This window comes from Aegilops tauschii, chromosome 6, assembly GCF_002575655.3.
Source record: "Aegilops tauschii subsp. strangulata cultivar AL8/78 chromosome 6, Aet v6.0, whole genome shotgun sequence".
In the NCBI taxonomy this organism is placed as follows: domain Eukaryota; kingdom Viridiplantae; phylum Streptophyta; class Magnoliopsida; order Poales; family Poaceae; genus Aegilops; species Aegilops tauschii.
Window position 1 is genome coordinate 453,376,456 of NC_053040.3, and position 23,658 is coordinate 453,400,113.

Below are 23,658 nucleotides of genomic sequence, written 5' to 3' on the forward strand. Positions count from 1 at the left end.
GAGTTTCCGGATGAAATCCTGATACTTTGAAAGAGATTGTCCGTTTTGTACACGAAGTGCATCCAGTTTTTGCCGTAACCCTCTCAACTTTCTTGCACATGCTATGTGGATGAAATGATGATATCATGCCAACTTTCAACCTTTTCAGAGTTCATTTGAAATGCTTTTCAGTTTTAGGGTCTTATAGCTCAAAATAATTTGTAAATGCATGAAAAATAACAAATGAAGTCAGAAAGGATTGAAAAATGATGATGTGGCTTTGAATGGTGCATTTTGAACACACAACAAGTCAGGAGTTCAAATAAGGTTTAAAAAATGAAATCCCTTTGTAACAGACGAGTTTCCGGATGAAATCCTGATACTTTGAAAGAGATTGTCCGTTTTGTACACGAAGTGCATCCAGTTTTTGCCGTAACCCTCTCAACTTTCTTGCACATGCTATGTGGATGAAATGATGATATCATGCCAACTTTCAACCTTTTCAGAGTTCATTTGAAATGCTTTTCAGTTTTAGGGTCTTATAGCTCAAAATATATAGTAAATGCATGAAAAATAACAAATGAAGTCAGAAAGGATTGAAAAATGATGATGTGGCTTTGAATGGTGCATTTTGAACACACAAAAAGTCAGGAGTTCAAATAAGGTTTAAAAAATGAAATCCCTTTGTAACAGACGAGTTTCCGGATGAAATCCTGATACTTTGAAAGAGATTGTCCGTTTTGTACGCGAAGTGCATCCAGTTTTTGCCGTAACCCTCTCAACTTTCTTGCACATGCTATGTGGATGAAATGATGATATCATGCCAACTTTCAACCTTTTCAGAGTTCATTTGAAATGCTTTTCAATTTTAGGGTCTTATAGCTCAAAATAATTAGTAAATGCATGAAAAAACAAATGAAGTCAGAAAGGATTGAAAAATGATGACATGGCTTTGAATGGTGCATTTTGAACACACAAAAAGTCAGGAGTTCAAATAAGGTTAAAAAAATGAAATCCCTTTGTAACAGACGAGTTTCCGGATGAAATCCTGATACTTTGAAAGAGATTGTCCGTTTTGTACACGAAGTTCATCCAGTTTTTGCCGTAACCCTCTCAACTTTCTTGCACATGCTATGTGGATGAAATGATGATATCATGCCAACTTTCAACCTTTTCAGAGTTCATTTGAGATGCTTTTCAATTTTAGGGTCTTATAGCTCAAAATAATTAGTAAATGCATGAAAAATAACAAATGAAGTCAGAAAGGATTGAAAAATGGTGATGTGGCTTTGAATGGTGCATTTTGAACACACAAAAAGTCAGGAGTTCAAATAAGGTTTAAAAAATGAATTCCCTTTGTAACAGACGAGTTTCCGGATGAAATCCTGATACTTTGAAAGAGATTGTCAGTTTTTTACGCGAAGTGCATCCAGTTTTTGCCGTAACCCTCTCAACTTTCTTGCACATGCTATGTGGATGAAATGATGATATCATGCCAACTTTCAACCTTTTTAGAGTTCATTTGAAATGCTTTTCAATTTTAGGGTCTTATAGCTCAAAATAATTAGTAAATGCATGAAAAATAACAAATGAAGTCAGAAAGGATTGAAAAATGATGATGTGGCTTTGAATGGTGCATTTTGAACACACAAGAAGTCAGGAGTTCAAATAAGGTTTAAAAAATGAAATCCCTTTGTAACAGACGAGTTTCCGGATGAAATCCTGATACTTTGAAAGAGATTGTCCGTTTTGTACACGAAGTGCATCCAGTTTTTGCCGTAACCCTCTCAACTTTCTTGCACATGCTATGTGGATGAAATGATGATATCATGCCAACTTTCAACCTTTTCAGAGTTCATTTGAAATGCTTTTCAATTTTAGGGTCTTATAGCTCAAAATAATTAGTAAATGCATGAAAAATAACAAATGAAGTCAGAAAGGATTGAAAAATGATGATGTGGCTTTGAATGGTGCATTTTGAACACACAAAAAGTCAGGAGTTCAAATAAGGTTTAAAAAATGAAATCCCTTTGTAACAGACGAGTTTCCGGATGAAATCCTGATACTTTGAAAGAGATTGTCCGTTTTGTACGCGAAGTGCATCCAGTTTTTGCCGTAACCCTCTCAACTTTCTTGGACATGCTATGTGGATGAAATGATGATATCATGCCAACTTTCAACCTTTTCAGAGTTCATTTGAAATGCTTTTCAATTTTAGGGTCTTATAGCTCAAAATAATTAGTAAATGCATGAAAAAACAAATGAAGTCAGAAAGGATTGAAAAATGATGACATGGCTTTGAATGGTGCATTTTGAACACACAAAAAGTCAGGAGTTCAAATAAGGTTTAAAAAATGAAATCCCTTTGTAACAGACGAGTTTCCGGATGAAATCCTGATACTTTGAAAGAGATTGTCCGTTTTGTACACGAAGTGCATCCAGTTTTTGCCGTCACCCTCTCAACTTTCTTGCACATGCTATGTGGATGAAATGATGATATCATGCCAACTTTCAACCTTTTCAAAGTTCATTTGAAATGCTTTTCAATTTTAGGGTCTTATAGCTCAAAATAATTAGTAAATGCATGAAAAATAACAAATGAAGTCAGAAAGGATTGAAAAATGGTGACGTGGCTTTGAATGGTGCATTTTGAACACACAACAAGTCAGGAGTTCAAATAAGGTTTAAAAAATGAAATCCCTTTGTAACAGACGAGTTTCCGGATGAAATCCTGATACTTTGAAAGAGATTGTCCGTTTTGTACATGAAGTGCATCTAGTTTTTGCCGTAACCCTCTCAACTTTCTTGCACATGCTATGTGGATGAAATGATGATATCATGCCAACTTTCAACCTTTTCAGAGTTCATTTGAAATGCTTTTCAATTTTAGGGTCTTATAGCTCAAAATAATTAGTAAATGCATGACAAATAACAAATGAAGTCAGAAAGGATTGAAAAATGATGATGTGGCATTGAATGGTGCATTTTGAACACACAAAAAGTCAGGAGTTCAAATAAGGTTTAAAAATGAAATCCCTTTGTAACAGACGAGTTTCCGGATGAAATCCTGATACTTTGAAAGAGATTGTCCGTTTTGTACGCGAAGTGCATCCAGTTTCTGCCGTAACCCTCTCAACTTTCTTGCACATGCTATGTGGATGAAATGATGATATCATGCCAACTTTCAACCTTTTCAGAGTTCATTTGAAATGCTTTTCAATTTTAGGGTCTTATAGCTCAAAATAATTAGTAAATGCATGAAAAATAACAAATGAAGTCAGAAAGGATTGAAAAATGATGATGTGGCTTTGAATGGTGCATTTTGAACACACAAAAAGTCAGGAGTTCAAATAAGGATTAAAAAATGAAATCCCTTTGTAACAGACGAGTTTCCGGATGAAATCCTGATACTTTGAAAGAGATTGTCCGTTTTGTACACGAAGTGCATCCAGTTTTTGCCGTAACCCTCTCAACTTTCTTGCACATGCTATGTGGATGAAATGATGATATCATGATAACTTTCAACCTTTTCAGAGTTCATTCGAAATGCTTTTCAATTTTAGGGTCTTATAGCTCAAAATAATTAGTAAATGCATGAAAAATAACAAATGAAGTCAGAAAGGATTGAAAAATGGTGAGGTGGCTTTGAATGGTGCATTTTGAACACACAAAAAGTCAGGAGTTCAAATAAGGTTAAAAAAATGAAATCCCTTTGTAACAGACGAGTTTCCGGATGAAATCCTGATACTTTGAAAGAGATTGTCCGTTTTGTACACGAAGTGCATCCAGTTTTTGCCGTAACCCTCTCAACTTTCTTGCACATGCTATGTGGATGAAATGATGATATCATGCCAACTTTCAACCTTTTCAGAGTTCATTTGAAATGCTTTTCAATTTTAGGGTCTTATAGCTCAAAATAATTAGTAAATGCATGAAAAATAACAAATGAAGTCAGAAAGGATTGAAAAATGATGATGTGGCTTTGAATGGTGCATTTTGAACACACAAAAAGTCAGGAGTTCAAATAAGGTTTAAAAAATGAAATCCCTTTGTAACAGACGAGTTTCCGGATGAAATCCTGATACTTTGAAAGAGATTGTCCGTTTTGTACGCGAAGTGCATCCAGTTTTTGCCGTAACCCTCTCAACTTTCTTGCACATGCTATGTGGATGAAATGATGATATCATGCCAACTTTCAACCTTTTCAGAGTTCATTTGAAATGCTTTTCAATTTTAGGGTCTTATAGCTCAAAATAATTAGTAAATGCATGAAAAAACAAATGAAGTCAGAAAGGATTGAAAAATGATGACATGGCTTTGAATGGTGCATTGTGAACACACAAAAAGTCAGGAGTTCAAATAAGGTTTAAAAAATGAAATCCCTTTGTAACAGACGAGTTTCCGGATGAAATCCTGATACTTTGAAAGAGATTGTCCGTTTTGTACACGAAGTGCATCCAGTTTTTGCCGTCACCCTCTCAACTTTCTTGCACATGCTATGTGGATGAAATGATGATATCATGCCAACTTTCAACCTTTTCAAAGTTCATTTGAAATGCTTTTCAATTTTAGGGTCTTATAGCTCAAAATAATTAGTAAATGCATGAAAAATAACAAATGAAGTCAGAAAGGATTGAAAAATGGTGACGTGGCTTTGAATGGTGCATTTTGAACACACAACAAGTCAGGAGTTCAAATAAGGTTTAAAAAATGAAATCCCTTTGTAACAGACGAGTTTCCGGATGAAATCCTGATACTTTGAAAGAGATTGTCCGTTTTGTACATGAAGTGCATCTAGTTTTTGCCGTAACCCTCTCAACTTTCTTGCACATGCTATGTGGATGAAATGATGATATCATGCCAACTTTCAACCTTTTCAGAGTTCATTTGAAATGCTTTTCAATTTTAGGGTCTTATAGCTCAAAATAATTAGTAAATGCATGACAAATAACAAATGAAGTCAGAAAGGATTGAAAAATGATGATGTGGCATTGAATGGTGCATTTTGAACACACAAAAAGTCAGGAGTTCAAATAAGGTTTAAAAATGAAATCCCTTTGTAACAGACGAGTTTCCGGATGAAATCCTGATACTTTGAAAGAGATTGTCCGTTTTGTACGCGAAGTGCATCCAGTTTCTGCCGTAACCCTCTCAACTTTCTTGCACATGCTATGTGGATGAAATGATGATATCATGCCAACTTTCAACCTTTTCAGAGTTCATTTGAAATGCTTTTCAATTTTAGGGTCTTATAGCTCAAAATAATTAGTAAATGCATGAAAAATAACAAATGAAGTCAGAAAGGATTGAAAAATGATGATGTGGCTTTGAATGGTGCATTTTGAACACACAAAAAGTCAGGAGTTCAAATAAGGATTAAAAAATGAAATCCCTTTGTAACAGACGAGTTTCCGGATGAAATCCTGATACTTTGAAAGAGATTGTCCGTTTTGTACACGAAGTGCATCCAGTTTTTGCCGTAACCCTCTCAACTTTCTTGCACATGCTATGTGGATGAAATGATGATATCATGATAACTTTCAACCTTTTCAGAGTTCATTTGAAATGCTTTTCAATTTTAGGGTCTTATAGCTCAAAATAATTAGTAAATGCATGAAAAATAACAAATGAAGTCAGAAAGGATTGAAAAATGGTGACGTGGCTTTGAATGGTGCATTTTGAACACACAAAAAGTCAGGAGTTCAAATAAGGTTAAAAAATGAAATCCCTTTGTAACAGACGAGTTTCCGGATGAAATCCTGATACTTTGAAAGAGATTGTCCGTTTTGTACACGAAGTGCATCCAGTTTTTGCCGTAACCCTCTCAACTTTCTTGCACATGCTATGTGGATGAAATGATGATATCATGCCAACTTTCAACCTTTTCGGAGTTCATTTGAAATGCTTTTCAATTTTAGGGTCTTATAGCTCAAAATAATTAGTAAATGCATGAAAAATAACAAATGAAGTCAGAGTGGATTGAAAAATGGTGATGTGGCTTTGAATGGTGCATTTTGAACACACAAAAAGTCAGGAGTTCAAATAAGGTTTAAAAAATGAAATCCCTTTGTAACAGTCGAGTTTCCGGATGAAATCCTGATACTTTGAAAGAGATTGTCAGTTTTGTACGCGAAGTGCATCCAGTTTTTGCCGTAACCCTCTCAACTTTCTTGCACATGCTATGTGGATGAAATGATGATATCATGCCAACTTTCAACCTTTTCAGAGTTCATTTGAAATGCTTTTCAATTTTAGGGTCTTATAGCTCAAAATAATTAGTAAATGCATGAAAAATAACAAATGAAGTGATGAAGGATTGAAAAATGATGATGTGGCTTTGAATGGTGCATTTTGAACACACAAGAAGTCAGGAGTTCAAATAAGGTTTAAAAAATGAAATCCCTTTGTAACAGACGAGTTTCCGGATGAAATCCTGATACTTTGAAAGAGATTGTCCGTTTTGTACACGAAGTGCATCCAGTTTTTTCCGTAACCCTCTCAACTTTCTTGCACATGCTATGTGGATGAAATGATGATATCATGCCAACTTTCAACCTTTTCAGAGTTCATTTGAAATGCTTTTCAATTTTAGGGTCTTATAGCTCAAAATAATTAGTAAATGCATGAAAAATAACAAATGAAGTCAGAAAGGATTGAAAAATGATGATGTGGCTTTGAATGGTGCATTTTGAACACACAAAAAGTCAGGAGTTCAAATAAGGTTTAAAAAATGAAATCCCTTTGTAACAGACGAGTTTCCGGATGAAATCCTGATACTTTGAAAGAGATTGTCCGTTTTGTACACGAAGTGCATCCAGTTTTTGCCGTAACCCTCTCAACTTTCTTGCACATGCTATGTGGATGAAATGATGATATCATGCCAACTTTCAACCTTTTCAGAGTTCATTTGAAATGCTTTTCAATTTTAGGGTCTTATAGCTCAAAATAATTAGTAAATGCATGAAAAATAACAAATGAAGTCAGAGAGGATTGAAAAATGGTGACGTGGCTTTGAATGGTGCATTTTGAACACACAAAAAGTCAGGAGTTCAAATAAGGTTTAAAAAATGAAATCCCTTTGTAACAGACGAGTTTCCGGATGAAATCCTGATACTTTGAAAGAGATTGTCCGTTTTGTACACGAAGTGCATCCAGTTTTTGCCGTAACCCTCTCAACTTTCTTGCACATGCTATGTGGATGAAATGATGATATCATGCCAACTTTCAACCTTTTCAGAGTTCATTTGAAATGCTTTTCAATTTTAGGGTCTTATAGCTCAAAATAATTAGTAAATGCATGAAAAATAACAAATGAAGTGATGAAGGATTGAAAAATGATGATGTGGCTTTGAATGGTGCATTTTGAACACACAAGAAGTCAGGAGTTCAAATAAGGTTTAAAAAATGAAATCCCTTTGTAACAGACGAGTTTCCGGATGAAATCCTGATACTTTGAAAGAGATTGTCCGTTTTGTACACGAAGTGCATCCAGTTTTTTCCGTAACCCTCTCAACTTTCTTGCACATGCTATGTGGATGAAATGATGATATCATGCCAACTTTCAACCTTTTCAGAGTTCATTTGAAATGCTTTTCAATTTTAGGGTCTTATAGCTCAAAATAATTAGTAAATGCATGAAAAATAACAAATGAAGTCAGAAAGGATTGAAAAATGATGATGTGGCTTTGAATGGTGCATTTTGAACACACAAAAAGTCAGGAGTTCAAATAAGGTTTAAAAAATGAAATCCCTTTGTAACAGACGAGTTTCCGGATGAAATCCTGATACTTTGAAAGAGATTGTCCGTTTTGTACACGAAGTGCATCCAGTTTTTGCCGTAACCCTCTCAACTTTCTTGCACATGCTATGTGGATGAAATGATGATATCATGCCAACTTTCAACCTTTTCAGAGTTCATTTGAAATGCTTTTCAATTTTAGGGTCTTATAGCTCAAAATAATTAGTAAATGCATGAAAAATAACAAATGAAGTCAGAGAGGATTGAAAAATGGTGACGTGGCTTTGAATGGTGCATTTTGAACACACAAAAAGTCAGGAGTTCAAATAAGGTTTAAAAAATGAAATCCCTTTGTAACAGACGAGTTTCCGGATGAAATCCTGATACTTTGAAAGAGATTGTCCGTTTTGTACACGAAGTGCATCCAGTTTTTGCCGTAACCCTCTCAACTTTCTTGCACATGCTATGTGGATGAAATGATGATATCATGCCAACTTTCAACCTTTTCAGAGTTCATTTGAAATGCTTTTCAATTTTAGGGTCTTATAGCTCAAAATAATTAGTAAATGCATGAAAAATAACAAATGAAGTCAGAAAGGATTGAAAAATGATGATGTGGCTTTGAATGGTGCATTTTGAACACACAAAAATTCAGGAGTTCAAATAAGGTTCAAAAAAATGAAATCCCTTTGTAACAGACGAGTTTCCGGATGAAATCCTGATACTTTGAAAGAGATTGTCAGTTTTGTACGCGAAGTGCATCCAGTTTTTGCCGTAACCCTCTCAACTTTCTTGCACATGCTATGTGGATGAAATGATGATATCATGCCAACTTTCAACCTTTTCAGAGTTCATTTGAAATGCTTTTCAATTTTAGGGTCTTATAGCTCAAAATAATTAGTAAATGCATGAAAAATAACAAATGAAGTCAGAAAGGATTGAAAAATGGTGATGTGGCTTTGAATGGTGCATTTTGAACACACAACAAGTCAGGAATTCAAATAAGGTTTAAAAAATGAAATCCCTTTGTAACAGACGAGTTTCCGGATGAAATCCTGATACTTTGAAAGAGATTGTCCGTTTTGTACACGAAGTGCATCCAGTTTTTGCCGTAACCCTCTCAACTTTCTTGCACATGCTATGTGGATGAAATGATGATATCATGCCAACTTTCAACCTTTTCAGAGTTCATTTGAAATGCTTTTCAATTTTAGGGTCTTATAGCTCAAAATAATTAGTAAATGCACGAAAAATAACAAATGAAGTCAGAAAGGATTGAAAAATGATGATGTGGCTTTGAATGGTGCATTTTGAACACACAAGAAGTCAGGAGTTCAAATAAGGTTTAAAAAATGAAATCCCTTTGTAACAGATGAGTTTCCGGATGAAATCCTGATACTTTGAAAAAGATTGTCCGTTTTGTACACGAAGTGCATCCAGTTTTTGCCGTAACCCTCTCAACTTTCTTGCACATGCTATGTGGATGAAATGATGATATCATGCCAACTTTCAACCTTTTCAGAGTTCATTTGAAATGCTTTTCAATTTTAGGGTCTTATAGCTCAAAATAATTAGTAAATGCATGAAAAATAACAAATGAAGTCAGAAAGGATTGAAAAATGATGATGTGGCTTTGAATGGTGCATTTTGAACACACAAAAATTCAGGAGTTCAAATAAGGTTTAAAAAATGAAATCCCTTTGTAACAGACGAGTTTCCGGATGAAATCCTGATACTTTGAAAGAGATTGTCCGTTTTGTACGCGAAGTGCATCCAGTTTTTGCCGTAACCCTCTCAACTTTCTTGCACATGCTATGTGGATGAAATGATGATATCATGCCAACTTTCAACCTTTTCAGAGTTCATTTGAAATGCTTTTCAATTTTAGGGTCTTATAGCTCAAAATAATTAGTAAATGCATGAAAAAACAAATGAAGTCAGAAAGGATTGAAAAATGGTGATGTGGCTTTGAATGGTCCATTTTTAACACACAAAAAGTCAGGAGTTCAAATAAGGTTAAAAAATGAAATCCCTTTGTAACAGACGAGTTTCCGGATGAAATCCTGATACTTTGAAAGAGATTGTCCGTTTTGTACGCGAAGTGCATCCAGTTTTTGCCGTAACCCTCTCAACTTTCTTGCACATGCTATGTGGATGAAATGATGATATCATGCCAACTTTCAACCTTTTCAGAGTTCATTTGAAATGCTTTTCAATTTTAGGGTCTTATAGCTCAAAATAATTAGTAAATGCATGAAAAAACAAATGAAGTCAGAAAGGATTGAAAAATGATGACGTGGCTTTGAATGGTGCATTTTGAACACACAAAAAGTCAGGAGTTCAAATAAGGTTAAAAAAATTTAATCCCTTTGTAACAGACGAGTTTCCGGATGAAATCCTGATACTTTGAAAGAGATTGTCCTTTTGTACACGAAGTGCATCCAGTTTTTGCCGTAACCCTCTCAACTTTCTTGCACATGCTATGTGGATGAAATGATGATATCATGCCAACTTTCAACCTTTTCAGAGTTCATTTGAAATGCTTTTCAATTTTAGGGTCTTATAGCTCAAAATAATTAGTAAATGCACGAAAAATAACAAATGAAGTCAGAAAGGATTGAAAAATGGTGATGTGGCTTTAAATGGTGCATTTTGAACACACAAAAGGTCAGGAGTTCAAATAAGGTTTAAAAAATGAAATCCCTTTGTAACAGACGAGTATCCGGATGAAATCCTGATACTTTGAAAGAGATCGTCCGTTTTGTACACGAAGTGCATCCAGTTTTTGCCGTAACCCTCTCAACTTTCTTGCACATGCTATGTGGATGAAATGATGATATCATGCCAACTTTCAACCTTTTCAGAGTTCATTTGAAATGCTTTTCAATTTTAGGGTCTTATAGCTCAAAATAATTAGTAAATGCATGAAAAAACAAATGAAGTCAGAAAGGATTGAAAAATGATGACGTGGCTTTGAATGGTCCATTTTGAACACACAAAAAGTCAGGAGTTCAAATAAGGTTAAAAAATGAAATCCCTTTGTAACAGACGAGTTTCCGGATGAAATCCTGATACTTTGAAAGAGATTGTCCGTTTTGTACACGAAGTGCATCCAGTTTTTGCAGTAACAATCTCAACTTTCTTGCACAAGCTATGTGGATGAAATGATGATATCATGCCAACTTTCAACCTTTTCAGAGTTCATTTGAAATGCTTTTCAATTTTAGGGTCTTATAGCTCAAAATAATTAGTAAATGCATGAAAAATAACAAATGAAGTCAGAAAGGACTGAAAAATGGTGATGTGGCTTTGAATGGTGCATTTTGAACACACAACAAGTCAGGAATTCAAATAAGGTTTAAAAAATGAAATCCCTTTGTAACAGACGAGTTTCCGGATGAAATCCTGATACTTTGAAAGAGATTGTCCGTTTTGTACACGAAGTGCATCCAGTTTTTGCCGTAACCCTCTCAACTTTCTTGCACATGCTATGTGGATGAAATGATGATATCATGCCAACTTTCAACCTTTTCAGAGTTCATTTGAAATGCTTTTCAATTTTAGGGTCTTATAGCTCAAAATAATTAGTAAATGCATGAAAAATAACAAATGAAGTCAGAAAGGATTGAAAAATGATGATGTGGCTTTGAATGGTGCATTTTGAACACACAAAAAGTCAGGAGTTCAAATAAGGTTTAAAAAATGAAATCCCTTTGTAACAGACGAGTTTCCGGATGAAATCCTGATACTTTGAAAGAGATTGTCCGTTTTGTACGCGAAGTGCATCCAGTTTTTGCCGTAACCCTCTCAACTTTCTTGCACATGCTATGTGGATGAAATGATGATATCATGCCAACTTTCAACCTTTTCAGAGTTCATTTGAAATGCTTTTCAATTTTAGGGTCTTATAGCTCAAAATAATTAGTAAATGCATGAAAAAACAAATGAAGTCAGAAAGGATTGAAAAATGATGACGTGGCTTTGAATGGTCCATTTTGAACACACAAAAAGTCAGGAGTTCAAATAAGGTTAAAAAATGAAATCCCTTTGTAACAGACGAGTTTCCGGATGAAATCCTGATACTTTGAAAGAGATTGTCCGTTTTGTACACGAAGTGCATCCAGTTTTTGCAGTAACCCTCTCAACTTTCTTGCACAAGCTATGTGGATGAAATGATGGTATCATGCCAACTTTCAACCTTTTCAGAGTTCATTTGAAATGCTTTTCAATTTTAGGGTCTTATAGCTCAAAATAATTAGTAAATGCATGAAAAATAACAAATGAAGTCAGAAAGGATTGAAAAATGGTGATGTGGCTTTGAATGGTGCATTTTGAACACACAACAAGTCAGGAATTCAAATAAGGTTTAAAAAATGAAATCCCTTTGTAACAGACGAGTTTCCGGATGAAATCCTGATACTTTGAAAGAGATTGTCCGTTTTGTACGCGAAGTGCATCCAGTTTTTGCCGTAACCCTCTCAACTTTCTTGCACATGCTATGTGGATGAAATGATGATATCATGCCAACTTTCAACCTTTTCAGAGTTCATTTGAAATGCTTTTCAATTTTAGGGTCTTATAGCTCAAAATAATTAGTAAATGCATGAAAAAACAAACGAAGTCAAAAAGGATTGAAAAATGATGACATGGCTTTGAATGGTGCATTTTGAACACACAAAAAGTCAGGAGTTCAAATAAGGTTAAAAAAATGAAATCCCTATGTAACAGACGAGTTTCCGGATGAAATCCTGATACTTTGAAAGAGATTGTCCGTTTTGTACACGAAGTGCATCCAGTTTTTGCCGTAACCCTCTCAACTTTCTTGCACATGCTATGTGGATGAAATGATGATATCATGCCAACTTTCAACCTTTTCAGAGTTCATATGAAATGCTTTTCAATTTTAGGGTCTTATAGCTCAAAATAATTAGTAAATGCATGAAAAATAACAAATGAAGTCAGAAAGGATTGAAAAATGGTGATGTGGCTTTGAATGGTGCATTTTGAACACACAACAAGTCAGGAGTTCAAATAAGGTTTAAAAAATGAAATCCCTTTGTAACAGACGAGTTTCCGGATGAAATCCTGATACTTTGAAAGAGATTGTCCGTTTTGTACATGAAGTGCATCTAGTTTTTGCCGTAACCCTATCAACTTTCTTGCACATGCTATGTGGATGAAATGATGATATCATGCCAACTTTCAACCTTTTCAGAGTTCATTTGAAATGCTTTTCAATTTTAGGGTCTTATAGCTCAAAATAAGTAGTAAATGCATGAAAAATAACAAATGAAGTCAGAAAGGATTGAAAAATGATGATGTGGCTTTGAATGGTGCATTTTGAACACACAAAAAGTCAGGAGTTCAAATAAGGTTTAAAAAATGAAATCCCTTTGTAACAGACGAGGTTCCGGATGAAATCCTGATACTTTGAAAGAGATTGTCCGTTTTGTACGCGAAGTGCATCCAGTTTTTGCCGTAACCCTCTCAACTTTCTTGCACATGCTATGTGGATGAAATGATGATATCATGCCAACTTTCAACCTTTTCAGAGTTCATTTGAAATGCTTTTCAATTTTAGGGTCTTATAGCTCAAAATAATTAGTAAATGCATGAAAAATAACAAATGAAGTCAGAAAGGATTGAAAAATGGTGATGTGGGTTTGAATGGTGCATTTTGAACACACAAAAAGTCAGGAGTTCAAATAAGGTTTAAAAAATGAAATCCCTTTGTAACAGACGAGTTTCCGGATGAAATCCTGATACTTTGAAAGAGATTGTCCGTTTTGTACACGAAGTGTATTCAGTTTTTGCCGTAACCCTCTCAACTTTCTTGCACATGCTATGTGGATGAAATGATGATATCATGCCAACTTTCAACCTTTTCGGAGTTCATTTGAAATGCTTTTCAATTTTAGGGTCTTATAGCTCAAAATAATTAGTAAATGCATGAAAAATAACAAATGAAGTCAGAAAGGATTGAAAAATGATGATGTGGCTTTGAATGGTGCATTTTGAACACACAAAAAGTCAGGAGTTCAAATAAGGTTTAAAAAATGAAATCCCTTTGTAACAGACGAGGTTCCGGATGAAATCCTGATACTTTGAAAGAGATTGTCCGTTTTGTACGCGAAGTGCATCCAGTTTTTGCCATAACCCTCTCAACTTTCTTGCACATGCTATGTGGATGAAATGATGATATCATGCCAACTTTCAACCTTTTCAGAGTTCATTTGAAATGCTTTTCAATTTTAGGGTCTTATAGCTCAAAATAATTAGTAAATGCATGAAAAATAACAAATGAAGTCAGAAAGGATTGAAAAATGGTGATGTGGGTTTGAATGGTGCATTTTGAACACACAAAAAGTCAGGAGTTCAAATAAGGTTTAAAAAATGAAATCCCTTTGTAACAGACGAGTTTCCGGATGAAATCCTGATACTTTGAAAGAGCTTGTCCGTTTTGTACACGAAGTGTATCCAGTTTTTGCCGTAACCCTCTCAACTTTCTTGCACATGCTATGTGGATGAAATGATGATATCATGCCAACTTTCAACCTTTTCGGAGTTCATTTGAAATGCTTTTCAATTTTAGGGTCTTATAGCTCAAAATAATTAGTAAATGCATGAAAAATAACAAATGAAGTCAGAAAGGATTGAAAAATGGTGATGTGGCTTTGAATGGTGCATTTTGAACACACAAAAAGTCAGGAGTTCAAATAAGGTTTAAAAAATGAAATCCCTTTGTAACAGACGAGTTTCCGGATGAAATCCTGATACTTTGAAAGAGATTGTCCGTTTTGTACACGAAGTGCATCCAGTTTTTGCCGTAACCCTCTCAACTTTCTTGCACATGCTATGTGGATGAAATGATGATATCATGCCAACTTTCAACCTTTTCAGAGTTCATTTGAAATGCTTTTCAATTTTAGGGTCTTATAGCTCAAAATAATTAGTAAATGCATGAAAAATAAGAAATGAAGTCAGACAGGATTGAAAAATGGTGATGTGGCTTTGAATGGTGCATTTTGAACACACAAAAAGTAAGGAGTTCAAATAAGGTTTAAAAAATGAAATCCCTTTGTAACAGTCGAGTTTCCGGATGAAATCCTGATACTTTGAAAGAGATTGTCAGTTTTGTACGCGAAGTGCATCCAGTTTTTGCCGTAACCCTCTCAACTTTCTTGCACATGCTATGTGGATGAAATGATGATATCATGAGAAATTTCAACCTTTTCAGAGTTCATTTGAAATGCTTTTCAATTTTAGGGTCTTATAGCTCAAAATAATTAGTAAATGCATGAAAAATAACAAATGAAGTGATGAAGGATTGAAAAATGATGATGTGGCTTTGAATGGTGCATTTTGAACACACAAGAAGTCAGGAGTTCAAATACGGTTTAAAAAATGAAATCCCTTTGTAACAGACGAGTTTCCGGATGAAATCCTGATACTTTGAAAGAGATTGTCCGTTTTGTACACGAAGTGCATCCAGTTTTTGCCGTAACCCTCTCAACTTTCTTGCACATGCTATGTGGATGAAATGATGATATCATGCCAACTTTCAACCTTTTCAGAGTTCATTTGAAATGCTTTTCAATTTTAGGGTCTTATAGCTCAAAATAATTAGTAAATGCATGAAAAATAACAAATGAAGTCAGAAAGGATTGAAAAATGGTGATGTGGCTTTGAATGGTGCATTTTGAACACACAAAAAAATGAGATCCCTTTGTAACAGACGAGTTTCCGGATGAAATCCTGATACTTTGAAAGAGATTGTCCGTTTTGTACACGAAGTGCATCCAGTTTTTGCCGTAACCCTCTCAACTTTCTTGCACATGCTATGTGGATGAAATGATGATATCATGCCAACTTTCAACCTTTTCAGAGTTCATTTGAAATGCTTTTCAATTTTAGGGTCTTATAGCTCAAAATAATTAGTAAATGCATGAAAAATAACAAATGAAGTCAGAAAGGATTGAAAAATGGTGATGTGGCTTTGAATGGTGCATTTTGAACACACAAAAAGTCAGGAGTTCAAATAAGGTTTAAAAAATGAAATCCCTTTGTAACAGACGAGTTTCCGGATGAAATCCTGATACTTTGAAAGAGATTGTCCGTTTTGTACACGAAGTGCATCCAGTTTTTGCCGTAACCATCTCAACTTTCTTGCACATGCTATGTGGATGAAATGATGATATCATGCCAACTTTCAACCTTTTCAGAGTTCATTTGAAATGCTTTTCAATTTTAGGGTCTTATAGCTCAGAATAATTAGTAAATGCATGAAAAATAACAAATGAAGTCAGAAAGGATTGAAAAATGGTGATGTGGCTTTGAATGGTGCATTTTGAACACATAACAAGTCAGGAGTTCAAATAAGGTTTAAAAAATGAAATCCCTTTGTAACAGACGAGTTTCCGGATGAAATCCTGATACTTTGAAAGAGATTATCCGTTTTGTACATGAAGTGCATCTAGTTTTTGCCGTAACCCTCTCAACTTTCTTGCACATGCTATGTGGATGAAATGATGATATCATGCCAACTTTCAACCTTTTCAAAGTTCATTTGAAATGCTTTTCAATTTTAGGGTCTTATAGCTCAAAATAAGTAGTAAATGCATGAAAAATAACAAATGAAGTCAGAAAGGATTGAAAAATGATGATGTGGCTTTGAATGGTGCATTTTGAACACACAAAAAGTCAGGAGTTCAAATAAGGTTTAAAAAATGAAGTCCCTTTGTAACAGACGAGTTTCCGGATGAAATCCTGATACTTTGAAAGAGATTGTCCGTTTTGTACGCGAAGTGCATCCAGTTTTTGCCGTAACCCTCTCAACTTTCTTGCACATGCTATGTGGATGAAATGATGATATCATGCCAACTTTCAACCTTTTCAGAGTTCATTTGAAATGCTTTTCAATTTTAGGGTCTTATAGCTCAAAATAATTAGTAAATGCATGAAAAATAACAAATGAAGTCAGAAAGGATTGAAAAATGGTGATGTGGCTTTGAATTGTGCATTTTGAACACACAAAAAGTCAGGAGTTCAAATAAGGTTTAAAAAATGAAATCCCTTTGTAACAGACGAGTTTCCGGATGAAATCCTGATACATTGAAAGAGATTGTCCGTTTTGTACACGAAGTGCATCCAGTTTTTGCCGTAACCCTCTCAACTTTCTTGCACATGCTATGTGGATGAAATGATGATATCATGCCAACTTTCAACCTTTTCAGAGTTCATTTGAAATGCTTTTCAATTTTAGGGTCTTATAGCTCAAAATAATTAGTAAATGCATGAAAAATAACAAATGAAGTCAGAAAGGATTGAAAAATGGTGATGTGGCTTTGAATGATGCATTTTGAACACACAAAAAGTCAGGAGTTCAAATAAGGTTTAAAAAATGAAATCCCATTGTAACAGACGAGTTTCCGGATGAAATCCTGATACTTTGAAAGAGATTGTCCGTTTTGTACACGAAGTGCATCCAGTTTTTGCCGTAACCCTCTCAACTTTCTTGCACATGCTATGTGGATGAAATGATGATATCATGCCAACTTTCAACCTTTTCAGAGTTCATTTGAAATGCTTTTCAATTTTAGGGTCTTATAGCTCAAAATAATTAGTAAATGCATGAAAAATAACAAATGAAGTCAGAGAGGATTGAAAAATGGTGATGTGGCTTTGAATGGTGCATTTTGAACACACAAAAAGTCAGGAGTTCAAATAAGGTTTAAAAAATGAAATCCCTTTGTAACAGTCGAGTTTCCGGATGAAATCCTGATACTTTGAAAGAGATTGTCAGTTTTGTACGCGAAGTGCATCCAGTTTTTGCCGTAACCCTCTCAACTTTCTTGCACATGCTATGTGGATGAAATGATGATATCATGAGAAATTTCAACCTTTTCAGAGTTCATTTGAAATGCTTTTCAATTTTAGGGTCTTATAGCTCAAAATAATTAGTAAATGCATGAAAAATAACAAATGAAGTCAGAAAGGATTGAAAAATGATGATGTGGCTTTGAATGGTGCATTTTGAACACACAAGAAGTCAGGAGTTCAAATAAGGTTTAAAAAATGAAATCCCTTTGTAACAGACGAGTTTCCGGATGAAATCCTGATACTTTGAAAGAGATTGTCCGTTTTGTACACGAAGTGCATCCAGTTTTTGCCGTAACCCTCTCAACTTTCTTGCACATGCTATGTGGATGAAATGATGATATCATGCCAACTTTCAACCTTTTCAGAGTTCATTTGAAATGCTTTTCAATTTTAGGGTCTTATAGCTCAAAATAATTAGTAAATGCATGAAAAATAACAAATGAAGTCAGAAAGGATTGAAAAATGATGATGTGGCTTTGAATGGTGCATTTTGAACACACAAAAAGTCAGGAGTTCAAAAAAGGTTTAAAAAATGAAATCCCTTTGTAACAGACGAGTTTCCGGATGAAATCCTGATACTTTGAAAGAGATTGTCCGTTTTGTACACGAAGTGCATCCAGTTTTTGCCGTAACCCTCTCAACTTTCTTGCACATGCTATGTGGATGAAATGATGATATCATGCCAACTTTCAACCTTTTCAGAGTTCATTTGAAATGCTTTTCAATTTTAGGGTCTTATAGCTCAAAATAATTAGTAAATGCATGAAAAATAACAAATGAAGTCAGAGAGGATCGAAAAATGATGATGTGGCTTTGAATGGTGCATTTTGAACACACAAAAAGTCAGGAGTTCAAATAAGGTTTAAAAAATGAAATCCCTTTGTAACAGACGAGTTTCCGGATGAAATCCTGATACTTTGAAAAAGATTGTCCGTTTTGTACGCGAAGTGCATCCAGTTTTTGCCGTAACCCTCTCAACTTTCTTGCACATGCTATGTGGATGAAATGATGATATCATGCCAACTTTCAACCTTTTCAGAGTTCATTTGAAATGCTTTTCAATTTTAGGGTCTTATAGCTCAAAATAATTAGTAAATGCATGAAAAAACAAATGAAGTCAGAAAGGATTGAAAAATGATGACGTGGCTTTGAATGGTGCATTTTGAACACACAAAAAGTCAGGAGTTCAAATAAGGTTAAAAAAATGAAATCCCTTTGTAACAGACGAGTTTCCGGATGAAATCCTGATACTTTGAAAGAGATTGTCCGTTTTGTACACGAAGTGCATCCAGTTTTTGCCGTAACCCTCTCAACTTTCTCGCACATGCTATATGGATGAAATGATGATATCATGCCAACTTTCAACCTTTTCAGAGTTCATTTGAAATGCTTTTCAATTTTAGGGTCTTATAGCTCAAAATAATTAGTAAATGCACGAAAAATAACAAATGAAGTCAGAAAGGATTGAAAAATGGTGATGTGGCTTTAAATGGTGCATTTTGAACACACAAAAGGTCAGGAGTTCAAATAAGGTTTAAAAAATGAAATCCCATTGTAACAGACGAGTATCCGGATGAAATCCTGATACTTTGAAAGAGATTGTCCGTTTTGTACACGAAGTGCATCCAGTTTTTGCCGTAACCCTCTCAACTTTCTTGCACATGCTATGTGGATGAAATGATGATATCATGCCAACTTTCAACCTTTTCAGAGTTCATTTGAAATGCTTTTCAATTTTAGGGTCTTATAGCTCAAAATAATTAGTAAATGCATGAAAAAACAAATGAAGTCAGAAAGGATTGCAAAATGATGACGTGGCTTTGAATGGTCCATTTTGAACACACAAAAAGTCAGGAGTTCAAATAAGGTTAAAAAATGAAATCCCTTTGTAACAGACGAGTTTCCGGATGAAATCCTAATACTTTGAAAGAGATTGTCCGTTTTGTACACGAAGTGCATCCAGTTTTTGCAGTAACCCTCTCAACATTCTTGCACAAGCTATGTGGATGAAATGATGATATCATGCCAAGTTTCAACCTTTTCAGAGTTCATTTGAAATGCTTTTCAATTTTAGGGTCTTATAGCTCAAAATAATTAGTAAATGCATGAAAAATAACAAATGAAGTCAGAAAGGATTGAAAAATGGTGATGTGGCTTCGAATGGTGCATTTTGAACACACAACAAGTCAGGAATTCAAATAAGGTTTAAAAAATGAAATCCCTTTGTAACAGACGAGTTTCCGGATGAAATCCTGATACTTTGAAAGAGATTGTCCGTTTTGTACACGAAATGCATCCAGTTTTTGCCGTAACCCTCTCAACTTTCTTGCACATGCTATGTGGATGAAATTATGATATCATGCCAACTTTCAACTTTTTCAGAGTTCATTTGAAATGCTTTTCAATTTTAGGGTCTTATAGCTCAAAATAATTAGTAAATGCATGAAAAATAACAAATGAAGTCAGAAAGGATTGAAAAATGATGATGTGGCTTTGAATGGTGCATTTTGAACACACAAAAAGTCAGGAGTTCAAATAAGGTTTAAAAAATGAAATCCCTTTGTAACAGACAAGTTTCCGGATGAAATCCTGATACTTTGAAAGAGATTGTCCGTTTTGTACACAAAGTGCATCCAGTTTTTGCCGTAACCCTCTCAACTTTCTTGCACATGCTATGTGGATGAAATGATGATATCATGCCAACTTTCAACCTTTTCAGAGTTCATTTGAAATGCTTTTCAATTTTAGGGTCTTATAGCTCAAAATAATTAGTAAATGCATGAAAAATAACAAATGAAGTCAGAGAGGATTGAAAAATGGTGATGTGGCTTTGAATGGTGCATTTTGAACACACAGAAAGTCAGGAGTTCAAATAAGGTTTAAAAAATGAAATCCCTTTGTAACAGTCGAGTTTCCGGATGAAATCCTGATACTTTGAAAGAGATTGTCAGTTTTGTACGCGAAGTGCATCCAGTTTTTGCCGTAACCCTCTCAACTTTCTTGCACATGCTATGTGGATGAAATGATGATATCATGAGAAATTTCAACCTTTTCAGAGTTCATTTGAAATGCTTTTCAATTTTAGGGTCTTATAGCTCAAAATAATTAGTAAATGCATGAAAAATAACAAATGAAGTGATGAAGGATTGAAAAATGATGATGTGGCTTTGAATGGTGCATTTTGAACACACAAGAAGTCTGGAGTTCAAATAAGGTTTAAAAAATGAAATCCCTTTGTAACAGACGAGTTTCCGGATGAAATCCTGATACTTTGAAAGAGATTGTCCGTTTTGTACACGAAGTGCATCCAGTTTTTGCCGTAACCCTCTCAACTTTCTTGCACATGCTATGTGGATGAAATGATGATATCATGCCAACTTTCAACCTTTTCAGAGTTCATTTGAAATGCTTTTCAATTTTAGGGTCTTATAGCTCAAAATAATTAGTAAATGCATGAAAAAAACAAATGAAGTCAGAAAGGATTGAAAAATGATGATGTGGCTTTGAATGGTGCATTTTGAACACACAAAAAGTCAGGAGTTCAAAAAAGGTTTAAAAAATGAAATCCCTTTGTAACAGACGAGTTTCCGGATGAAATCCTGATACTTTGAAAGAGATTGTCCGTTTTGTACACGAAGTGCATCCAGTTTTTGCCGTAACCCTCTCAACTTTCTTGCACATGCTATGTGGATGAAATGATAATATCGTGCCAACTTTCAACCTTTTCAGAGTTCATTTGAAATGCTTTTCAATTTTAGGGTCTTATAGCTCAAAATAATTAGTAAATGCATGAAAAATAACAAATGAAGTCAGAGAGGATTGAAAAATGATGACGTGGCTTTGAATGGTGCATTTTGAACACACAAAAAGTCAGGAGTTCAAATAAGGTTAAAAAATGAAATCCCTTTGTAACAGACGAGTTTCCGGATGAAATCCTAATACTTTGAAAGAGATTGTCCGTTTTGTACATGAAGTGCATCCAGTTTTTGCCGTAACCCTCTCAACTTTCTTGCACATGCTATGTGGATGAAATGATGATATCATGCCAACTTTCAACCTTTTCAGAGTTCATTGAAATGCTTTTCAATTTTAGGGTCTTATAGCTCAAAATAAGTAGTAAATGCATGAAAAATAACAAATGAAGTGAGAAAGGATTGAAAAATGATGATGTGGCTTTGAATGGTGCATTTTGTACACACAAAAAGTCAGGAGTTCAAATAAGGTTTAAAAAATGAAATACCTTTGTAACAGACGAGTTTCCGGATGAAATCCTGATACTTTGAAAGAGATTGTCCGTTTTGTACGCGAAGTGCATCCAGTTTTTGCCGTAACCCTCTCAACTTTCTTGCACATGCTATGTGGATGAAATGATGATATCATGCCAACTTTCAACCTTTTCAGAGTTCATTTCAAATGCTTTTTAATTCTAGGGTCTTATAGCTCAAAATAATTAGTAAATGCATGAAAAATAACAAATGAAGTCAGAAAGGATTGAAAAATGGTGATGTGGCTTTGAATGGTGCATTTTGAACACACAAAAAGTCAGGAGTTCAAATAAGGTTTAAAAAATGAAATCCCTTTGTAACAGACAAGTTTCCGGATGAAATCCTGATACTTTGAAAGAGATTGTCCGTTTTGTACACGAAGTGCATCCAGTTTTTGCCGTAACCCTCTCAACTTTCTTGCACATGCTATGTGGATGAAATGATAATATCGTGCCAACTTTCAACCTTTTCAGAGTTCATTTGAAATGCTTTTCAATTTTAGGGTCTTATAGCTAAAAATAATTAGTAAATGCATGAAAAATAACAAATGAAGTCAGAAAGGAATGAAAAATGGTGATGTGGATTTGAATGGTGCATTTTGAACACACAATAAGTCAGGAGTTCAAATAAGGTTTAAAAAATGAAATCCCTTTGTAACAGACGAGTTTCCGGATGAAATCCTGATACTTTGAAAGAGATTGTCCGTTTTGTACACGAAGTGCATCCAGTTTTTGCCGTAACCCTCTCAACTTTCTTGCACATGCTATGTGGATGAAATGATGATATCATGCCAACTTTCAACCTTTTCAGAGTTTATTTGAAATGCTTTTCAATTTTAGGGTCTTATAGCTCATAATAATTAGTAAATGCATGAAAATAACAAATGAAGTCAGAAAGGATTGAAAAATGATGATGTGGCTTTGAATGGTGCATTTTGAACACACAAAAAGTCAGGAGTTGAAATAAGGTTTAAAAAATGAAATCCCTTTGTAACAGACGAGTTTCCGGATGAAATCCTGATACTTTGAAAGAGATTGTCCGTTTTGTACGCGAAGTGCATCCAGTTTTTGCCGTAACCCTCTCAACTTTCTTGCACATGCTATGTGGATGAAATGATGATATCATGCCAACTTTCAACCTTTTCAGAGTTCATTTGAAATGCTTTTCAATTTTAGGGTCTTATAGCTCAAAATAATTAGTAAATGCATGAAAAAACAAATGAAGTGAGAAAGGATTGAAAAATGATGACGTGGCTTTGAATGGTGCATTTTGAACACACAAAAAGTCAGGAGTTCAAATAAGGTTAAAAAAATGAAATCCCTTTGTAACAGACGAGTTTCCGGATGAAATCCTGATACTTTGAAAGAGATTGTCCGTTTTGTACACGAAGTGCATCCAGTTTTTGCCGTAACCCTCTCAACTTTCTTGCACATGCTATGTGGATGAAATGATGATATCATGCCAACTTTCAACCTTTTCAGAGTTCATTTGAAATGCTTTTCAATTTTAGGGTCTTATAGCTCAAAATAATTAGTAAATGCACGAAAAATAACAAATGAAGTCAGAAAGGATTGAAAAATGGTGATGTGGCTTTAAATGGTGCATTTTGAACACACAAAAGGTCAGGAGTTCAAATAAGGTTTAAAAAATGAAATCCCTTTGTAACAGACGAGTATCCGGATGAAATCCTGATACTTTGAAAGAGATTGTCCGTTTTGTACACGAAGTGCATCCAGTTTTTGCCGTAACCCTCTCAACTTTCTTGCACATGCTATGTGGATGAAATGATGATATCAT